A 23,885-nucleotide genomic window follows, 5' to 3' on the forward strand; every position below is an offset into this window, starting at 1 on the left:
AGCCAACTTTTTCACTCTCCTCTTTCCCTTTCATCAAGAGGCTCTTTAGTTCTTCTTCACTTTCTGCCATAAGGCGGTGTCACTGTACCAGCCGCCTTTCAAGTATATTTTTCTCCAAGGTTGTATTTTGTTAGTGTTGCCTTAGTTATATTTCTTGCTTCTAGTTTGAGAGCAAAAAGTATCAACACCAGGAACTGCCATTATAAAAGCTACTTCATTTTCTAGGGAAGTTATAGTTAAGGTAAAATTTAGTCTTAATCTGAAAAGCCTGCATTATATTTTTAATCAGTTTTATAAAATCATAAATCGGATGCTGAAAATAATACAGTAGTATACTCATATTTGAGAAGACTGCCCTTTAATTGTAAAGAAATTGAGGTTACAGTGTCTTTTTCTATTTTCTTGGCCACACTGCACACAGCATATGGGATCTTAGTTCACTGACCAGGGATTGAACCCTTGGCCCCTGCATTTGAAGTTCAGAGTCTTAACCACTGGACCACCTGAGAAGTCCCAGTTACAGTGTTTCAATGAGAATAACTACCACTTATTTTTTTGGTGCCTGAAATAGGCAAGTTCTTTTTTGGTTAGCTAGGTTACTGTGTTTTCTTTGAATCACCATAAAAATTCTCTGAAATTCTTAAGATTATCTGTTTTATAGTTGAAGAAATTGAGTTTCTAGGAGGATTGACCAGTACTATGGCAGAACCAAAATGCAGGTCTAGTTCTCCTTGTCTTAAATTAACTACTGTTTCTACTTCGTTACATGGTATCCCTAAAATAATACAGAACTCTTGGAACAGCTTTGCCAGAGTACCCTGGAGGAATTTATCCAATAGCACCCTTAGAAATGTTCCATGCTCAGAAGCTCTCCTTTATATTAATCAGCAATAAAGAGTCATTTTTCCCTGTCAGATATGCCACTGTAAGCACATTGTTCTCAGACTTTATTCAGAAGAACTGTCAAGAGGTATTGATACGCAAGAGAAGTTGTCTAGTGTGGCTAGGAAAATTAAGTTGATAAGAGCTCCTTGGCGAGAAGGGAGAAGACTTTGGAATGCATTTGGAATGAAGGAAGGGTAGTGAAAATGATGTGATATTTTTGTGTATCTCAATTCTCTCTCCCTTGTACATGTTTTTTATAACCTTTTCTTGCTGAGTAAGGGTCATTTTGAGCTTGTATGCTAAGTGTCCCTTCTTAATTGGTCTTTTCCTGTTCTCTGAATCATGGTTGTTCTATAACTTGTTTCAGTGTATTGAAGTGTATTTAAATGGGGATTTGATGCGGTTAGAAGTTGATATAGAAAAGAATGGATAACAAAAGGCTTCTTAATAATGAGACACAGTAAAATGGAACCTGCAGCCACCAACCCTGTGGACAAATGAAAAAATGCCTTTTGTCTACGAATTGCAGTGATCATACATTATCATGGAGGTCTCTGTCTGACCTAGCACAGCTGGCTAAGTCTGATCGTTCCCCTCCACACAGCCTTTAAAACCAGCACTTCCAAGTACTGCTTTCCTTGCCATTTTGTTTACTATCCGCTAATTAAGTGTACTAGATTATTAATAGACTACCAGGTAGGATTACTTCTGCATCCATCTTAACCAGTGATGGAGGTATATTACAGTTTTAAAGATAGATTCTGTTTTGTTTGATTAAGGAAACTACAACCAGGAAATAGAATGAACACAGAAATGTGATTTTTCTGAGGGACCATATTGGCTTAACTAATCCAGGGTTATCAGTAAAGGTCAATCAATATTTTGGATATGAAGAAACTATTCAGAGTTAGCTGCCATGAATCATTAAGAATTGATTTGTTATTAAGAAACTGATTTTTCCAAAATACAGTTTATGTAATCTTGTAAGTCTATAACTAAATTTCAGGAATGACTGTTTCATGGGCAAGCTTGCTACTGAGTATTAGCTTAGTACTAAGTTTGAAATCTAAATTTTTAGCACTAAATTTTTCATTGTGTGTGTTCTGCAGTAAGTTGTGGGGAGGGGTATGGGAACAGGGGAAAGAACTGTGGTGGCATTTCTAATACATTGAGGTATGATATATAGCATCAGGGTATGCAAGCCACTGTTGGGTTTATTTGTAACTAATTGTGTGAAAATCCTTGTTTGTGGTTCTGAAATCCCAAATCTGTTATTCTAACTGATTCTTGTATCAGACCGTTATTGAATAAGGAGTCTTATTTTTGTAGGCTCTTTAGAAGTCCTTAGTCTAGAGTTTAATGAACCATTTCATGATTTTTTACTCACTTATTTTTGCTCTGTTTCTTTGCATGATAAATTCAAATCTAGATTCAAGACCCTTCGTTAAAATAATCGATAACTAAGAATCATGAACATAAATATTATTCAGATCTAATTCAAAAGGGAAAAGAATGCCTTATGACTGAACCTGTCTAAACATATTTACACATATATTTGAGAGGTATCCCCACCACTCTTTATTTACTTTCTAGGATATCTCAGCCAAGGCCATTGTGTATGTGTGTGAGTGTGTGTATGCATGTCACATCTTCTTTATTCATTTGCCTCTTGATGGACACTTAGGTTGCTTCCATATCTTGACTGTTGTAAATAGTGCTGCAGTGAACATGGCGGTGGGGGGGGGTCATATGTGTTTTTTTTGTGCTTCAGGAATATACTTAGAAGTGGAATTGCTAAATCATACGATAATTAAATTGTTAATTTTTTTTTGAGGAACCTCTGTACTGTTTTCCATAGTAGCTAGACCAATTTACATTCCCATCAACTGTGTAGGAGGGTTCCCATTTCTTCACATCCTTGAAACAGTTGTTATTTGTTCTGCACTGGCTCTTACTTGTGGCATGTGGAATCTAGTTCCCTGACCAGGATTGAACATGGGTCCCCTGTATTGGAAGAGCAGAGTCTAGCCATTGGACCACCAGGGAAGTCCTGTTATTTGCTCTCTTTTTAATAATAGCTATTCTGATAGGTATGAGGTGATATTTCACTGTGATTTTTATTTTTAGTTTCTTGATGACTAGTGTTTATATCTTTTTATGTGTCTGTTTGCCATTTTTATCTCATCTTTGGAAAAATGTAAATTCAAGTATGCTGTCCATTTCTTAATCAGGTTATTTGGTATTTTTTCCATGTTGAGTTGTATAATATAAAGATTAGGTCTTAATAGAAAGCAAGTAAGTTGAAGGTAGGGAGGAAATACGATAATCTGGTGACTCTGGTATATATAGGCAGGTAGGTGATTCCTTCCTGGTGTGTGTATGTGTGTGTGTGTGTTTCTGCCTATACACACATATTTTTCCAAACAGACATGAAACATGACTTTTTACTACTTTGAAATTTGAGTAATTTCTTACTGTATTAAGTTAGACTTTGAAAATGGCAAAACATCTAAAAAGAAACCCTATAAAGAAATTATACTACTAGACCAATATATATATATGTTCATGGCCATATTCCCAGAGAGAGAAGCAGGTTATACCAAATTATGTTTAAAGAATGCTAATTTTCATATTTGTTTGGTAGAGACAGATTCCAGTGGTAAAAATTTAGTGAGCTACTATTTTGTATTGATATTCATGATCACCTTAGGCTCTTTTATCATTAGATAAAATCTGAATTTCACACACACTTATGTCTGATGATGCTACTTTTTCTTAAATCTAATCATGAAGTATAGGGATTTCTAGCACCTAGAATACCATCTCCTTGCCCTAAAAATACCGGGTACACCTTGTCTGAGAATGATAGTAAAGAATTTTCAACGTTAATGAATATTTTCATTATTTATTTAGAAAACTCATTTATAAAGCTTAAGAATTTTAGATTTGAAAATGTAATAAGCCAACCAATGAAGAAGTTCTTTTGATTAGCAGTGTAATTCATTTCCTCCTATTAGGTAAATTAGTTGTAAGAGTAGGTATTTGTTTGAATGAATCAAAAAAAGTTAAAGTGTGATGAAGGTAATATATTTTATTAAAACAATAACCCTTTATTCTGTTAATCATGCATTATGACTATATTTTTCTATTCATAATAGTCCTTATAGTTTGGGATTAAAAAGGGACCCAGTATCATCCTACGCAAGGATACCAGTGGGGAGGAAAGGGAGGACTTGTGTTTAACTGAGTAGTCTTGAAAGCATTCCTTTATGACGGATAAACTCTAATCTCCAAGATCTTAAATTGGATTGGCAGGGTGGCTATTAGCCTGGCACAGCCACTGCATATACTAACTATGGTATACTTCCTTCCACCTTATTTCTGTGGCCAAGTCCTTCTCTCAGATGGTATTTTACTTGAAATTTTGTATATTATTAAAAATATATAAATATATAATATATATATATAATATTTTATGTATTATTATACTTGAAATTATATTTATGGTTAGGAATCTAGGCATATGAGATTTGAGGTGTAATATCCGTATATAATGTCTGAGAGCTGAGGTTCTCCCATACATATCAAATGCTCACCTAAGACCTCTTTCTCTTCCTAAGTTAGTAGATTCAAGTCATGGCCAGTCATGTGATAAACTTAACAAACCAATATGCCTAAACCCCAAAATTACCATATTTTATGAGTCTCCACATACTGATTCATGGCTTCGCTATTTCATAATTGTGTGTATGGCTTTGAACAAGTTATTAAGTGTCTTTAAGACCATGTTTTATTCTTTTTAAATTGAGGATAAAAGTATTATCTCTTATCTTCCTCTGTGGATTGGTATTTGGATTAAGTGAAATACATAGTCCTTAACACAGTAACTGGCCTGTGCTGCTGCTGCTGCTAAGTCGCTTCAGTCATGTCTGACTCTGTGCGACCCCGTAGACGGCAGCCCACCAGGCTCCGACATCCCTGGGATTCTCCAGGCAAGAACACTGGAGTGGGTTGCTGTTTCCTTCTCCAATGCATGAAAGTAAAGAGTCAAAGTGAAGTTGCTTAGTCGTATCCAACTCTTCGCGACCCCATGGACTGTAGCCTACCAGGCTTTTCCGTTCTTGGGATTTTCCAGGCTAGAGTACTGGAGTGGGATGCCATCGCCTTCTCCTGTGGTTCTCAACAATTAGTTATGTGATGATGATAGAATTTTTTTTTTCATTGTTTCTGTAAGATAGTAAAATGAGACAGTGAGACAGTTGTAAAATGAGAACTTTTGAGTCTAAGAAAACAAATTTTATTAATTGTCTATCTTGTAAACACAGTTCAAACAATTAATTCACTCAGTTTTAGGTCCTTTATAGAATGCAGGGAAGGCTGACTGTTAACATTTTCATTTAAAGAGCAGGACTTCTTATTGATAGATTGTGTTTTTGTATTAATTCTCTCTTAGACATATTTACATATTTTTTACTAAGTCATTTCTGAAAAACCACATGCTGAAAGAAAGGTCAGGGTCAAAAGAAACTGTTTGGTTTACCAATGGCACTTATTTAAAAACCACTGGAGATCATCTTGGAGCCAGTGTTTGCCTATATTTGTATGGGCTCTCACATGTTACCCACATGCAGCATAGACAAATGTCTGTATTAAGATAAGTGATCACTCTGGGCAAACTAGGAGACTCTCTTGATGAATCAGATCCAAACGAAAGTGAAATGGGTAGAACTCCCAAATCCAAAGACAGTAGAAACTTGATAAAAGAGAACCTCTGTAAGTGGGTTTTAATGGAAGAATGATTGTGCCTGTCAAGAAATCCACTACAGCTCAATAAGACGAAGCAATGAAGTGTTAGCACTTTAAGTATTTTCTCTCTTTGTATATAAATCAGAGGCTACCATAGGAAAGTATATAACTGCCTTGGGATGATATGAAGGAAATAATAAAAGAGTACAAAGATTGGAGAATTGAATAATACCACTTAACAGAACATTGATGGAAGAGAGCCTCCTCAGAATCTCTGCATATTATCATATTTGCATTTCATCTCACGGGAAAGGAAGGGGATGTTCATACACAACTATGGGTCATGCTTAAACAAAAACTGAAAGGGCAAATTCATTTGAAACTGTTTTTCTAGTAAACCCACTTATAGAGGTTCTCTTTTATCAAGTTTCTATTGTTTTTGGATCTCAGAATTATATCCATTTCACTTTTGTTTGGATCTGATTCATCGAGAGTCTCGCAGTTTGCCCAGAGTGATCATTTACCTTAACATGAGATACTGATCAATACTGCACATGGGCTGTAGGATCCTGAATGAAAATCAAATTCAGCTACACACAGAGTCCATGAACTCCTACATGAGGACAAAAGCCATTTTAATTAATTATTTATTTATTTATTTATTTTGGCTGCACCTACACCATGTGGGTTCTCAGTTCCCTGACCAGGGAAAGCCATTTTAATTTTCAAGATGCATTTTGAATACAGATATTAACTACTCTCTCACCCCACCTCAAAGAAAGAAAAAAAATGAGGCAAAACCCCCTAACTTTTATTTCTGTGTTTATAAGCTTGGTATGAAAAGAGCCTGAAGTGTGAGTGGTCTTTTATTTGCCATGACACTGCAGTCATACTTGAAATTAACACTCTTTGAGCAACAAGCAAACAAGATGAAAAGCAGAGACATTACTTTGCAAACAAAGGTCCATCTTGTCAAAGCTATGGTTTTTCCAGTAGTCATGGATGGATGTAAGAGTTGGACTATAAAGAAAGCTGAGCGCCAAAGAATTGATGCTTTTGAACTGTGGTGTTGGAGAAGACTCTTGAGAGTCCCTTGAACAGCAAGGAGATCCAACCAGTCCGTCCTAAAGGAAATCAGTTCTAAATATTCATTGGAAGGACTGATGCTGAAGCTGAAACTCCAATATTTTGGCCACCTGATGTGAAGAACTGACTCATTGGAAAAGACCCTGACACTGGGAAGATTGAAGGCAGGAGGAGAAGGGGACGACAGAGGATGAGATGTTGGATGGCATCACTGACTCGATGGACATGAGTTCGAGTAAGCTCTGGGAGTTGGTGATGGACAGGGAAGCCTGGCGTGCTGCAGTCCAAGGGGTCGCAAAGAGTTGGACTGAGCGACTGAACTGAACTGAAAAAAAGATATCTCTGTTTATAAAAAAGAAAACACCAAATAAGACATGAGCCTCTGTGGAAAGAATATTAAGGAATTGACAGATACAATGAAGATTGTAATGTAGCAGATTGTTTTTATTGTTTTGTGGTTGTTATTGTTTAAAGCCTACCTATCTCAAATTTTTATATACTTCTTTCTTCGTATATATATTTAATATTTGTCTTAAAGATATATATTTGTATATATCTCTCTCTGTCTTTAAGGTAGACTATTCAGCCATCCTCCCCACCGTTCTGTCCCCTAGGGAACTGTATTTGCAGGTACTGTACGTTGTACATTGGGCTTTATCTTTGTCATTATGTCAGGTGCTTATCTAAAGGACTTAAATGAATGTTCAGTTTTAACTTAGTGAACATTTCAATAAGAAGATTCAGTGCTTGTAGAACAGACCACTTACAATAATTTTTGCTAGTGATCTCAATGGCAACTCTTGTTTTGGAGGACAGATGTGATAGTATTTCAGTGTACTTCACATTTGCTGTGTCACTAATAGTGTTCTATCGAGACTCAATTTTAAAGATCCTATGTCTTGGCATTTTTTGCCCCTACAAACGATCTTTGAGGAACTTTCTTTCCTTAGTTTTACAACACAGACCATAAAGTTGTTTGTGGGGAGAAAATGTTTCTGAAATTTTTGAGATCCTTAATTTGTCAAGGTTGTGCTTTTAATTTAAACATCTAAAGGGTGGGTGGCAGTGTGTGTCATTTCTAACTTCTGTCTTAGGGTAGTGTTGTGATTTGGATTACTGGATTCAGGTTACTAGGTTTCCTTCTTTGAGACTGTAAATATTAGCTCCAAAGATTTGTTGGTTGGTTGGTTTAGTCACTAAGTTGTGTCCAACTCTTGTGACCTCACAGACTGCCTGCCAGGCTCCTCTGTCCATGGGATTCTCTAGGCAAGAATACTGGAGTGAGTTGCCATTTCCTTCTCCAGGGGATCTTCCCAACCCAGGAGTTGAACCAGGATCTCCTGCATTGTAGGCATTTTCTTTACCAACTGAGCTGTGAAGGAAGCCCCAAAGCTTTGGGTGGGGGTGGAGGGGTGGGTAACTAACTTTTTATGCCTCAGTTTCCTCTTCTATGAAATCAGAATATGGTATCTTCTACATAATATTTAGGAATAAGATTAGAAAATACATAGAAAGTATTGAGATAGGTGGGAAACTCAAGGTAAATGATCAATAAATAATAAATGTTCTGTCATCTTCAATATTGTATACATTAATTGACATAGCTAGACAACTATTTGTTTTTCATTGATCAGATATTAATTTTGCAACATGCAAAACATATTCTCTGCATTTAAGTGATTTATAACCTAATAAACACAAAATATTTATAAACAAATAACTGTGGTATAAGCTTAAATGAAAGAAATCCTTAAAAAAGAATTATCCCAGAAAATATTGGCCCTGGAGGGGAGAGATTACTTCTAGTAGGGAGAATTTTTAAAAACTTTATGATGATACTGGCTTCTGTGCTGGTCTTCATAAATGTTAAAAGAGTTTCAGAAAGCTAAGGCAATGGAAAGCCCATACCTGGACAGGAGACTATAAACCTGCATCTGGTTACCACCACCCAGGCATTATGCAGTAAGTTTTATCTGAATTCAAGATCATCATGAGATCCCGCTGTTGCTATTCCCTGTCATCCATGGTTTCAGTCTGTGTGGTGCTTCAATAAAATTTACTGAATGTTTCAAAAAAAAAAAATCATCACTAGAAATCTTTTTAAGTTACATACTTTTGAGGTCTGTCTGATGTCTGTTTAAAGTGAAATTGAGGTTCAGAGAGGTTAACTGATTTACCCAAGACAACACAACCAAATAAGAAGTACTAGAGTTGGAAACTGAACCCACGTCTACCTGACTCCAAAATGCATATTCTTTCTGCTACACTGCCTTCCATGTAGTTAGAGGAAAGTGTGAACAAAGATGTTGTTGAGGGAAACTGCAATGCAAGTATGGAACAGTTTTAATAGAGTAGTACACATAAAAAGGTGGGTGGTGGTTGTGGTTTACTCTCTAAATCGTATCTGACTCTTGCAACTCCATGGACTGTAACCCTTCAGTCTCCTCTGTCCATGGGATTAGAAACTCTATTGGGGAATGAGGCCAGAGAGGTACCAGAGTACACAGTCTAGAGTAACACAAGGAAAAGAAGTTTGGGCTCTCTTCTGTAGGGATTAGTAAGCTCCTAAAGCCCTGTGTACCAGGAGATGAGCTTATCCCATGAGAATATTTTTGTAGCAGTGTATAGAATGCATTATAATGAGAGGAGATTAGAAGTAGAGAGTTCAGTTAGGTTATTAAATAATTTAATCAGTATTTTCCTATATTTAATTTCCTTTTAAAAATGATAAAGTTGCCCTCACATATTATAAGCTTGTTTATTTAAAGGTATTTCAGTATAATTCACTTCAAAAAAATCTTTTGAGCTGTTCTGAAGATAGTTATTATCTCCCACCTAAAGATGATAAATGGATAGTGATAGATGACTACAAATGGTATGAAAATAATAAACATTATGGTGAAGCCACTATCATATTCTGAAAGTGGGATAATGGACATTTATTCTCTCTGTGGAAGCAATTTGGTGAGGTCCCCTGTCACCTAGGAGATGAGAGAAAACTTTTTCCAGAAGCTTCTGTCAAAATGAAGTTCTAGAAGCTGAGGTAGCTCCAGGGACTTTTGCAAAGGTTTTGAACATTAGGTAGAGCTGTTTCTGAGGTCACCAGTACCGTTGTTGTTGTTCAATCACTAAGTTATGTCCAACTCTGTAGAACCCCAGGACAGGAGAAGGGGATGACAAAGGATGAGATGGTTGGATGGCCTCACCAACTCAACAGACATGAGATTGCTCATTTTCTTGTCCATTAAGTGGGTGATGCTGTCTAACCATCTCATCCTCTGCTCCCCCACTTCTCCTTTTGCCTTCAAACTTCCCCAGCCTCAGTGTCTGTTCCAGTGAATCAGCTCTCCACATCAAGTGGTCAGAGTATTGGAACTTCAACAACAGTCCTTCCAGTGAATATTCAGGATTGATTTCCTTTAGGATTGACTGGTTTGATCTCCCTTCAAGCCCAAGGGACTCTCAAGAGTCTTCTCTAGCACCACAATTCGAAAGCATCAATTCTTTGGTGCTCAGCCTTCTTTGCAGTCCAATTCTTGCATCCATACACGACAGCTGATAAAACCATAGCTTTGAGCATACAGACCTTTGTGGGCAAAGTGATGTCTCTGCTTCTAAATACACTGTCTAGGTTTGTCATAGCTTTCTTTCCAAGGAGCAAGTGTCTTTTCATTTCATGACTGCAGTCACCGTCCGCAGTGATTTTTGGAGCCCAGCAAAATAAAATCTTTCACTGCTTGCACTTTTCCACTTCTCTGCCATGAAGTGATGGGACCTGATGCTATGATCTTAGTTTTCTGAATATTAAGCTTCAAGCCAGCGTTTTCACTCTGCTCTTTCACCCTCATCAAGAGGCTGTTAGCTCCTCTTCACTCTCTGCCTTTAGAGTGTTATCATCTGCATATCTGAGGTTGTTGGTATTTCTCCCAGCCATCTTGATTCCAGCTTGTGATTCATCCAGTATGGCATTTTGTATGATGTACTCTGCATATAAGTAAGCAGGGTGGCAATATACAGCCTTGTTATACTCGTTTCCCAGTCTTTGGGACCCCATGGACTGTAGCCCACCAGGCTCCCATGTCCATGGGATTTTCCAGGCAAGAATACTGGAGTAGACTGCCATTTCCTCCTCCATAGAATCTTCTTGACCCAGAGATCAAACCAAAGTCTTCTGCTTTGGCAGGCGGATTCGTTACCACTGAGCCACCTGGGAAGCAAGAATTCACCAATACCATCTAATGCCCAAATCTGATAGCATACTATTAAACAATTTCATCATTTTCTGATGATTTTGGACACTTCTGACTATCTTTTCTTTTTGGGAAAAAAAAACCTCACTCACTTAGCAGCAGTTCCTTATAGGATGTATACTATATGCCAGGTACATTAAGTGTCTCATTTGGTCATAAAAACAACTCACTTAGCTCAGTTTTCTTCCCACTCCACCCCTCCCCTTTGCTTTTTCCTTCCATTATCTCTGTGAGCTCAGTTTTCATTAGCTGAGTTTTATTTGATATTTGAAGAGACTGAGTCAGAGAGGTTTGGTAACCTGTCCAGGATGACATAGTTTGGAAATGTTAGAGCTTTGAATTCAAGTGTTTCCGACCACAATGACCATGTTTGTTCCACTCTGCCACTTTCACTCTATATAGCATAATTTGCCTGCATATTTTGTTAATTTGATTTTAGAGATAGAGATTTAGGTCCATTTCACTCAGAAGGCCAATCACTAACATGTCCCAGAACTCAGAAGTGAATTCTGTGGAGGTGCTTTATTTTATAAGAGAAGCTCAAAGACCTCTCTGAGGTGATCAGGGAACTTAGAATTGAGTATAAAGTACAGTTTTTCACTTTTACAAACATGAGATCCCAAATTGGGGGTAGAGTTGTTTGATATCCTGAAATCAAACAAGAAAAGAATCAGCTGATAGAAAATTCACATTTCCTTACATCTTAAGAAAGCTTTGCCATACAATGGAACTTCACAGTAATGGTGCTAATTTATCTGGAAAGATTTCACATCTAATCATTTCTAATCATAGTAATTACTCAGAACAGAGAGGTGGCAGACACTCACTTTTCCTCTTTTCTTCTGTAATGTTTGTTTGGATTCTTACCACACATTCTACCTATTCAAGTAAACAAATTTCTTATTTTAAGAAAGAATCAACAGTGCCTAAAGAATAGCACGTTATTGTCCCCATTTCTCAATCCAGCAGACTCGCTAGACTCTCTTATCAGTTTTAATTAATTATGTACTTCTACATGTTATGGATTTTTTTATGTATACAATAATATGATCCACAAGTAAAGTTTAATCTACCTTCCCAATTTTGGTACCTTGGTACATTTTGTTCATTTAGGCTTATTCCAATGGCCAGGTACTTTAGTAGAATATTAAATAAAGGTTTTGATATATGACATCCTTATCCTGTTACTTGCCAGAAGGAAAACTTGATTATGTCACTATTACATATGATTTCTACTTTAGGATTTTTGTAGATACCCTTATTAAGAAGTTTCATTTTCAGTTGTCAAGTTTTCTTGTCATTCAGTTCAGTTCAGTTCAGTCGCTCAGTCGTGTCCGACTCTTGGCGACCCCATGAATTGCAGCACACCAGGCCTCCCTGTCCATCACCAACTCCCGGAGTTCACTCAGACTCATGTCCATCAAGTCAGTGATGTCATCCAGCCATGTCATCCTCTGTCGTCCCCCTTTCCTCCTGCCCCCAATCCCTCCCAGCATCAGAGTCTTTTCCAATGAGTCAGCTCTTCACATGAGATGGCCAAAGTACTGGAGTTTCAGCTTTAGCATCATTCCTTCCAAAGAACACCCAGGACTGATCTTCTTTATAATGGACTGGTTGGATCTCCTTGCAGTCCAAGGGACTCTCAAGAGTCTTCTCCAACACCACAGTTCAAAAGCATCAATTCTTCCAACCCAGCATTTCTCATGATGTACTCTGCATAGAAGTTAAATAAGCAGGGTGACAATATACAGCCTTGACGTACTCCTTTTCCTATTTGGAACCAGTCTGTTGTTCCATGTCCACTTCTGACTGTTGCTTCCTGACCTGCATAGGTTTCTCAAGAGGCAGGTCAGGTGGTCTGGTATTCCCATCTCTCTCAGAATTTTCCAGTTTATTGTGGCCCACACAGTCAAAGGCTTTGACATAGTCAATAAAGCAGAAATAGATGTTTTTCTGGAACTTTCTTGCTTTTTCCATGATCCAGTAGATGTTGGCAATTTGATCTCTGGTTCCTCTGCCTTTTATAAAACCAGCTTGAACATCTGGAAGTTCACGGTTCACATATTGCTGAAGCCTGGCTTGGAGAATTTTAAGCATTACTTTACTAGCATGTGAGATGAGTGCAATTGTGCGGGAGTTTGAGCATTCTTTGGCATTGCCCTTCCTTGGGACTGGAATGAAAACTGACCTTTTCCAGTCCTGTGGCCACTGCTGAGTTTTCCAAATGTGCTGGCATATTGAGTACAGCACTTTCACAGCATCATCTTTCAGGATTTGAAATAGCTCCACTGGAGTTCCATCACCTCTACTAGCTTTGTTCGTAGTGATGCTTTCTAAGGCCCACTTGACTTCACATTCCAGGATGTCTGGTTCTAGGTGAGTGATCACACCATTGTGGTTATCTGGGTCGTGAAGCTCTTTTTTGTACAGTTCTTCTGTGTATTTTTGCCACCTCTTGTTAATATCTTCTGCTTCTGTTAGGTCCATACCATTTCTGTCCTTTATCGAGCTCATCTTTGCATGAAATGTTCCTTTGGTATCTCTCATTTTCTTGAAGATATCACTAGTCTTTCCCATTCTGTTGTTTTCCTCTATTTCTTTGCGTTTCTTTGCTGAGGAAGGCTTTCTTATCTCTCCTTGCTGTTCTTTGGAACTCTGCATTCAGATGCTTATATCTTTCCTTTTCTCCTTTGCTTTTTGCTTTTCTTTTCACAGCTATTTGTAAGGCCTCCTCAGACAGCCATTTTGCTTTTTGCATTTCTTTCCATAGTTACATTAGCTTCATAATACAAGTTAAGGAGTGTTCCTTTCCTGTGGGAAAAAAAATGTGTAAAATGGGAATTGCTCCTTTTTGAATATTTGAATGAACTTGTAGGTGAAATCATATGCGCCCGAGGTAGAAAGGATTTTTGACAGTTGATTTGGTTTCTTTTTTTTTTTTTTTTAATGTGATGCCTGTTTTGCATTACAGGATGATTCGTGTTTTCTGTTTCTTCTTGGTCAAGCTTTAATAGGAACTTTTCTACTTGGTTTAAATATTTGATTTATTAATATAAATCTTCTATTTTTTCCTGCAAAATTATTATTCTGAGAGAAGGAGAAATCAGTTTAACATGCTTAACATTTGGAGACTAAATAAGGAAAGGGATATATTCTGATTTTGTTTAATAGGGACCTATGTCTTCAGGTTAAAAAGAAATTGTTCATCGTCCCGTGTACCAAGACTTGCACATAAATCCATCCTTATTTTATGGGAGTATCTCTCCATGAACATGGTATCTCTGTCAGTTTATTTAGGTGTTCCTTAATATCTCTCCATGTTTCTAATTTTCAACATGTAGATCTTACATATATTTTGGTCATCTCTAAGCAGTTATTATCGGAGAAGGCAATGGCACCCCACTCCAGTACTCTTGCCTGGAGAATCCCATGGACAGAGGAGCCTGGTAGGCTGCAGTCCATGGGGTCACGAAGAGTCGGACACGACTGAACGACTTCACTTTCACTTTTCACTTTCATGCATTGGAGATGGAAATGGCAGCCCACTCTAGTGTTCTTGCCTGGAGAATCCCAGGGACAGCGGAGCCTGGTGGGCTGCCATCCATGAGGTCGCACAGATTCGGACACGACTGAAGCGACTTAGCAGCAGCAGCAGCAGCAAGCAGTTATTATAAATGATATTTTTAGAAAAATCCCTTCACTAAGTATTCATTGCTGGTTTATAGAAATAAATTTTAATATAATGACCTTGGATCTGTTAGCCCTACTAGGTCAAAATATTGTTCTAGCAGCTGTTTTAAAGATTCTTAACTTTCTACATAGGCAGCTGTGTCATTTACAAATAAAGACAGCTTTACTTCTTTATTTCTGATATGTATACTTTTCCTTTCTTTTCTTTGACTATTGCCCATTGGGTAGGACCTTTGATACAGGGTTAGATACAAGTGGTGATAGCAAGCATCCTGCCTTTGCTCTCAGTCTGAGAATTAGTTCAACATTTCACCATTAAGTATGACATTAGCTGGAAGATTTTCATAGGTATTCCTTATCACCTTGAGGAATTCTTTTCTATTCTTAGTTTTCTGAGAGTTTTTATTATGAATATGTATTGAATTCTGTTGAATGCATTTTCCATGTCTATTGTAATTATATGATTTTTCTCTTCTGTTAAAAATGTTAATTACATTCATTGTCTTAAAAAGTTAAGCCTACTAGAATATCTGGATTAAAACCACTTGAGCATGATGTATTATTCTTTTTATACATGGCTGAATTCTCTTTACTGGAATTTTAAAAGAGTTTTTACATCTATTTATAAAGATAATCAGTCTATAATTTTTTAATGATATCTTTTGCTTTGTTTGACTTAAACTGAGTTTAGAAGTGTTCCTTCCTCCTCTATTTTCTTGGTCTTCTTTCATATTTTGGAATTGAATTGTCTTTCATATAATTCATTTATTTCATTGTGTGTCAACTTTATTGGCATTAAGTTTTTTCTACTCATACTATCTTTTTCTTTAAATATCTGTAGGATGTCCAGTGATACCCCTCTTTCCGGATATTATTACCTTACCCTTTTTCTCCTTTTGTAGAGATTTTTCAATTTTATTTCCAGAACTAACTTTTGTTTTTAATAATTTTTGCTCATTTTTGTCTTTTTATTTTATTTGGTTTCTGCTTTTTATTACTACCATATTTATACTTCTGTTGTATGTAATTTGCTTTTTTCTTAGCTTCTTAAGCTGAAAGCTATTACACCATTTATATTAAACTTTCTGCTTTACCAATGTAAGCATTAAGAGATATAATTCTGTCTAAGCACGCTTTTAGGTGTATTTGTTGTTTGGTTGCTAAGTCAAGAATCCTGGAGCAAGTTGCTATTCCCTTCTCCAGGGGATCTTCCTGATCCAGGGATTAGACCTGCATTTCCTGCACTGTAGGCAGTCTTTACCACTGAGCCACCAGGGAAGCCCTTAGGTGTATTACACAAATTTTAATATATTGTTTTTTCAGTATCTTTCAGTATATTGCTTCTTATTTCCTTGTGATTTCTTTTATGAGCCCTATGTCATGTAGGAGTGTTTAAAATCTCCAGATATTCCACGTGTATCTTGTGACTGATTTCTACTTTAGGTCTGTTTGGTCAGAGTCCACACTTACATGGTTGCATTCTTTTAAATGAACTGAGATATGTTTAATAGTCTGGGCTCATGGTCTGTCTTGGTATATACTTTTTAGGTAGCTTAAGAATGTGTATTTTTACCATTTAAGATTTTATGTAAATATTAATTTGTTCAATTTGTTTCTGATAGTATTATTCAAGTCTTTTATATATCTTTTTTTATTTTCCACCTGTTCTTTGAATTATTGACAGATGAGTGTTGAAATCTGCACACTCAAGTGTGGCGCTACCTGTTCTCAGTTTACTTCTATCAGTTTTTGCTTCATATGTCTTGAAGCTGTATTTTATTTATATAGTCACATTTAGGATTTTTTTTTAATGGACTCTTATTTAATTATAGAATGTTTCTCTAATTCCTGGTCATATTCGTGTCCTGAAGTCTACTTTCTATGGGTTTTTTGCTTTTTTTTTTTCCCCCTCTCCTTTCGGCTGTTCATTGTGACTTGCAGGATCTTAGTTCCCTGACCAGGGGTTGAGTGTGGGCCATGGTAATGAAAGCACTGAATTCTAACCACTGAACCACCAGCAAATTCCCAGAAGCCTACTTTTGATATTAGTAGAACCATCCCAACTTTCTTATGATTAATGTTTGCATAGTGTATTTTTTTTCTCTTTTTAAAAATACCTGTTTTTCTTTAAAGTGTGTTTCTTGTGGGCAACATAAACTTGCTCTTTTATCAAGTCTTATCATCTCCGCCTTTTAATTGTAGTATTTAAACCATCTGCATTTGCTTGTCAGTCTAGTTAGGTATTGTCTCCCATCTTGTTGTTTGTTGTCTGTCTGGCCTGTCTGTTCGTTGTGCCCATGTTTCTCATTTTTTAATCGAATATTTTATAATTCATTTTATCTCCTTTAGTAGTTTAGTAGCTGTACTGTTTCTTTTCCTTTTCTAGTGGTTTCTCTAAGGTTTACAATATTCATGTTTAACTTATCGCCATCTGTTATTAGATATACCACTTATATCACAGAAGACCATTCCAACGTACTTCTGTTTTTTACCCCTTTTATCCTGTATACTTTTGCTGACATGTTGCTTCTATTTTTAGTAGCATAATATATTATTATTTATGCTTTAATTGGTGATTATCTGTTAAGAAAATTAAAAAACAAGAAAGCAAACATCTTTTCTGTTTACCACATATCAATCATTTCTAGCACTCTCCATCATTTTGTTTAGATTTAAGGTTTCATGTTTTATAAGAACTTCCTGAAACAGTTCTTACAGTGCATTTCTGCTGCTCTCTTAGCTTTAGTTGTCAAAATATCTTTCTTTTTATATAATATTTCTAGGTTGATAGGTTTTTTTTCTCATCCTCTTAAAAAAGCTATGTTTTATTGGCTTAAATTACCTCTGATGACAGTTGGTGACCTTGTACTTCTATATGTAATTGTTAACATAAAACAGCTATTTCTCCAACAAAAATGAGTTCTTCAGCATCATCAAAGAATTGCAAGTCAGAGTCTGCAGCTATGTTGAGTCATGTGCAAGTCTCCAGCAAAATGGAGAGGAGAACTCTTGTAGAGGGGGAAAGGAAGTTGGGAGAGCTACAGCCGACAAAAGAGTCCATGACTTTTTCTTAGCTGAGTTGTGCCTGTCTCTCATTGCCTGAGCTCTTACCAGGCAAGAAGAGGGTGTGTTCCCGTGGCTTTGCTGTCATCATTTGTTTCTTAATTTATTTTTTTATTGAAGGATAATTGCTTTACAGAATTTTGTTGTTCTCTGCCAAACCTCAACATGAATCAGCCATAGGTATACATATGTCCCCTCCTTTTGAACCTCCCTCCCATCTCCCACACTGTTCCACCCCTCTGGATGACACAGAGCCCCTGTTTGAGTTTCCTGAGCCATACAGCAAATTCCCGTTGGCTATCTATTTTACATTTGGTAATGTAAGTTTCCATGTTACTCTTCATACATCTCACCCTTTCCTCCCCTCTCCTGATATCCATAAGTCTATTCTCTATGTCTGTTTCTTCATTGCTCTCCTGTAAATAAATTCTCCAGTACCATATTTCTAGAGTCTGTATATATTCATTAGAATACGATATTTACCTTTCTCATTCTGACTCATTTCACTGTGTATAATAGGTTCTAGGTTCATCCACCTCATCAGAACTGACTCAAATGCATTCATTTTTATGGCTGAGTAATATTCTATTCTGTATATGTACCACAACTTCTTTATCCATTCATCTATTGATGGACATCTAGGTTGCTTCCATGGTCTAGCTGTTGTAAATAGTGCTGCAGTAAACAATGGGATACATGTGTCTTTTTCCATTTTGGTTTCCCCCGGGTATATGCCTAGGAGTGGGATTGCTGGCTGGGTCTTATCATGGCTTTATTCCTTGTTTTTTAAGGAATTGCCATACTATCTTCCATAGTAGCTGTATCAATTTACATTCCCACCAACAGTACAAGAGTGTTCCCTTTTCTCCACACCATCTCCAGCATTTATTGTTTGTAAACTTTTTGTTAATGGCCATTCTGACCAGTGTCCATTTTTATGGAAACACAAAAGACCCTGAATAGCCAAAGCAGTCTTGAAAAAGAAGAACGGAGCTGGAGGAATCAACTTTCCTGACTTCAGATTTTACTCCAAAGCTACAGTCATCAAGACATTATGGTACTGGCACAAAAACAGAAATATAGACCAGTGGAACAAGATAGAAAGCCCAGAAATAAATCCATGAACCTATGGGTACCTTATTTTTGACAAAGGAGGCAAGAAGGTACAATGGAGCAAAGACAGCCTCTTCAGTAAATGGTGCTGGGAAAACTAGACAGCTACATGTAAAAGAATGAAATTAGAACACTTCCTAACACCATACACAAAGATAAACTCAAAATGGATTTAAGACCTAAATGTAAGACCAGAAACTATAAAATTCTTAGAGGAAAACATAGGCAGAACACTTGATGACATAAAGCAAGATCCTCTATGACCCACCTCCTAGAGTAATGGAAATAAAAACAAAGTAAACAAGTGGGACCTGACCTGATTAGACTTAAATGCTTTTGCACAGCAAAGGAAACTATAAGCAAGGTGAAAAGACAACCCTAAGAATGGGAGAAAATAATAGCAAATGAAGCAACGGACAGAGGATTAGTTTCCAGTATATACAAGTAGCTCATACAACTCAATGCCAGAAAAACAAACAACCCAATCAAAAAGTGGGAAAAAGACCTAAACAGACATTTCTCCAAAGAAGACATACAGATGGCTAACAAACACGTGAGAAGATGCTCAACATTGCTCATTGTTAGAGAAATGCAAATCAAAACTACAATGAGACATCACCCCTCACACCCGTCAGAATGCTGTCATCATTTTAATTTGGGGAAGAGGCTCTGCAGGATCTGCGTGGATCTTGATAGGATGTGGATGCTCCCCCTTCTGATCTCTCTACTCTGTTTCTTTTACACAATGTGTCCTTGTTTTCCTCTCGCAGTTTTCAACATTTTCTCTTTCTTACTCATTTTCAGTAGTTTATGATGTATCTTAATATATTAGTGTTGTACCTTTTTCTGCTTGAATATTAAGCTTCTAAGATTATGGATTTTCACATTTGGAAAAATTTTAGTTTTATATCTTCATATACCTTTTCTGTCCCTTCTCCTTTGTTTGAAATTCCAATTAACATTTATTAGATTGCATATTTCCTATTGTTTACGTAAATACTAATTTTTTTTCTTTCTTTCCAGCCTTTGTGTTAGTTTTGATTTTTTTTTTCCTGTGTTGCCACATTTATTGTTACTTTATTCTTCACTGTCTTATCTATTGTCATGCCCATCCAATTAATTTTTCATTTTGGATACTATCCTTTTCAAGTGAAGAAAGTCCATTTGATTTTTATATTATATCTTCCATTTCTTTTCTCATTAAAACCATTGTTTCCTTTAAATATTTGAATACAATTATAAATAGCAGCAGCAGCAGCATACTTACTTTAAAGTCTTCATTTGTCACTTCTATTATATTTTCATTTCTACATCTGGTTCTACTCATTGAAATTTTTTCATGATTATTTTTGCCTCTAAAATGCTATATATTGTGAATGCTTTATTGTTGAGTGTCTAGATTTTGTTTAATTCTTTTAAGAGTATTGAAGTTTGTTTTGACAGAAAGTTGAGTTTTTGGAGACAAAGTTGATTGTTTTGACACTTGGTTTTTAAACTTTATTAGGATAACTAAAGTAGCAGTTAGCAAAACTCTTTCTTAAAGGACCACATCACAAATATTCTAGCCTTTACAGGCCATATGGTCTCTGTTGCAGTTCCTCAATTCTGCTACTATAGTGCAAGAGCAGCTATAGACAGTACTTACCTACAATCCTTGGTATTCACAGGGGACTGCTTCCAAGACCTCCACCAGGTACCGAAATCCATAGGCCCTCAAGTCTTTGTATAAAATGGCATAGTGTTTACATGTAGTCTAGTACATCCTCCTTTATACTTTGTCATCTCTGTATTATTTATAATATCTCATACAATGTAAATGCTTTGTAAATAGTTGTAAATCAAATGTTGCCACAAATAGGAAATTCAGTTTAGCATTTTGGAAGTATCTAGTTTTTTTTCCCCAAAATGTTTCTGATCCACTGTTGGTTAAATCCACAGACGTGGAACCAGAGTCAACTGTAAACTGATGCCTGTGGCTGGGTTCTACTAAAAGTGAAGCTTAAAACGCAGGCAGGTTGGGCTGGATTTAGTCCATAGGATCAGTTTGCTAATCCCTGGTCTAGAGGAACATTTGTTTTAAGGCTAGATTAGGCCTACTGATAAGGCCTGACCCTCTGAGGACTCTATTAAATGGGGGCATTGAATGTTATCGTCACTCTGGTTTGTCTAAACTCCAACATCTCCTAACCCTGTTATCTAGCATTTGATAATGTTTTATATTCTCACTGGTTGTACTTTCCATTGTTATTTTTCTGTCTTTGCGTAGTTTCACCCTGTGAGCACACAGTGTGTTATTCTGATGTACAGTCAAGGGCACCCCAGTACAGATTCCTGGAACTATACTTTTGTTGCTTTCTCCTCTGTGGTACTGTGCCCTACAAATTCCAGCTGTTCCACAGATACCCCGTGCTTACACCTCTGCCTCCTCACCTTACTCTGCTGTGGTCTTCTCAGATTCCTCTCTGTTCTATTTGGATCCCCCTCCCTTGCTCTGTGGTTCAGAAATGGCCTCCAGACAGAAAGCTGAGGTGACTGTAGGATGACCTTTTTTGTTTCTCCTCTTGTAATCACAGTCCTGTTCTGCCTGTTGTCCAGTGCTGTCTTTTCTATTTTGGTCAGGTTTCTACCTTTTTAAGGTAGGAGGGCAAATCCATTCCATTTAGTCTGTTACCAGCCAGAAATAGAAGTTTCTTAACCACATATTTATACATCCAGTGAAGCAACTTCACATTTAAAATCAATTATGACTATCTCTAGGACTGTGTCCTCCAGTTTCAAGCTAAATGAGTAATTGTCCCTTCTCAACTTGCTCAGGATTTTAATGTGGTAGCTATGGTAGCTCTTTCACAGGCGAGCTGGCAGAGAAGAAACAGTTCCAGTGGACGCTAGTTTTGTTTCAGCATAAGTTACTGTGGTATCTATCTCCGGCTTTCTCAGTAAGTTGGTATGTGCTTATGTATTTGTCTTCTACTTTTGTAAAAGACTTGGTGCTGATTTTTCCATTGTCTTTTTTAATCTCTTTATCTTAAGAAGAAAATAGTAGGAGCATTATTGTCTTAACCTTGAGGAAGTCTTTGTAGGAAAACTGCCAGTTTTTAAGAGGGAGAAAATAATGAAAACTACTGACTGGCATTTTTATTTTATTTAGCGAGTAAAAATAACACATTGAGCCAGAACTTATTTATTTACATTAGTGCTCTGGCAGGCTACAGCCAAGAGTTACTAGTCATTCAAAATGCAAACAAGAATTACTCAAAAGCTATAATAATAACCTTGTACTTATCACCTCTGTACCTCTATGCTGAAGAGGTTTTACCTGGTTTTATTTTTCTTTTTCATGTAAAAATTCATTTATCTGCCTTTCTGAAAGACAGTTTAATCCTAAATCCCTTTTTAATGCATTTGTTTGCTTTGGAGGGAGGGGCATGGTGAGAAGTGAACCTGTTATTTTTCTTTTATTTTTTGTCATGTTTAATAGTTTTGAGTGTTTCTAAAAGTTCTTAGGACTCAGTTACCTATAAATTAGTCCTAAATTACCTCACAATTGCACTCATCTCACATGCTAGTAAAGTAATGCTCAAAATTCTCCAAGCCAGGCTTCAGCAATACATGAACTGTGAACTCCCTGATGTTCAAGCTGGTTTTAGAAAAGGCAGAGGAACCAGAGATCAAATTGCCAACATGCGCTGGATCATGGAAAAAGCAAGAGAGTTCCAGAAAAACATCTATTTCTGCTTTATTGACTATGCCAAAGCCTTTGACTGTGTGGATCACAAGAAACTGTGGAAAATTCTGAAAGAGATGGGAATACCAGACCACCTGACCTGCCTCCTGAGAAATCTGTATGCAGGTCAGGAAGCAACAGTTAGAACTGGACATGGAACAACAGACTGGTTCCAAATAGGAAAAGGAGTATGCCAAGGCTGTATATTGTCACCCTGCTTATTTAACTTCTATGCAGAGTACATCATGAGAAACGCTGGACTGGAAGAAGCACAAGCTGGAATCAAGATTGCCGGGAGAAATATCAATCACCTCAGATATGCAGATGACACCACCCTTAAGGCAGAAAGTGAAGAGAAGCTAAAAAGGGTCTTGATGAAAGTGAAAGAGGAGAGCGAAAAGTTGGCTTAAAGCTCAACATTCAGAAAATGAAGATCATGGCATCCGGTCCCATCACTTCATGGGAAATAGATGGGGAAACAGTGTCAGACTTTATTTTTTTGGGCTCCAAAATCACTGCAGATGGTGACTGCAGCCATGAAATTAAAAGATGCTTACTCCTTGGAAGAAAAGTTATGACCAACCTAGATAGCATATTCAAAAGCAGAGACATTACTTTACTGACTAAGGTCCGTCTAGTCAAGGGCTATGGTTTTTCCTGTGGTCATGTATGGATGTGAGAGTTGGACTGTGAAGAAGGCTGAGTGCTGAAGAATTGATGCTTTTGAACTGTGGTGTTGGAGAAGACTCTTGAGAGTCCCTTGGACTGCAAGGAGATCCAACCAGTCCATTCTGAAGGAAATAAGCCCTGGGATTTCTTTGGAAGGAATGATGCTAAAGCTGAAACTCCACTACTTTGGCCACCTCATGTGAAGAGTTGACTCATTGGAAAAGATTCTGATGCTGGGAGGGATTGGGGGCAGGAGGAGAAGGGGACGACCGAGGATGAGATGGCTGGATGGCATCACAGACTTGATGGACGTGAGTCTGAGTGAACTCCGGGAGATGGTAATGGACAAGGAGGCCTGGCGTGCTGCGATTCATGGGGTCGCAAAGAGTTGGACACGACTGTTAGCTTATTTGTAAATGAGATATTTCATCTGTCTCCACAGGAAAAAGTGTTTCAAGTTAACTTTCTTACATTGAGCAGACAATTTCATACTGTATGGTAATATACCATGTTTTTTCAGAGATTCTTCCAACCTTTGGAGAATTACAAATTTATGTTGTGTAATTAATAATCTCTGTAATTGGCGGAGGTGGATTTCCCTCAGGATGAGTCTTCATCTCCACCAGGTTTTTCTACTTTCTTCTGTATTGGAAGATGAC

General features: G+C 37.1%; 1 protein-coding gene and 1 non-coding gene across 4 annotated transcripts in view; both read left to right on the plus strand.

The window, feature by feature from the left end:
• The window catches only part of COP1 (COP1 E3 ubiquitin ligase), a 226,819-nt gene that overhangs the window by 197,231 nt on the left and 5,703 nt on the right, over window positions 1-23,885 (plus strand). The gene's annotated exons all lie outside the window — the stretch shown is intronic.
• On the plus strand, window positions 1,350-1,490 carry LOC120880682. The gene has a single exon (XR_005725091.1).

Source organism: Oryx dammah, unplaced genomic scaffold, assembly GCF_014754425.2.
Source record: "Oryx dammah isolate SB20612 unplaced genomic scaffold, SCBI_Odam_1.1 HiC_scaffold_21, whole genome shotgun sequence".
Lineage (NCBI taxonomy): Eukaryota > Metazoa > Chordata > Mammalia > Artiodactyla > Bovidae > Oryx > Oryx dammah.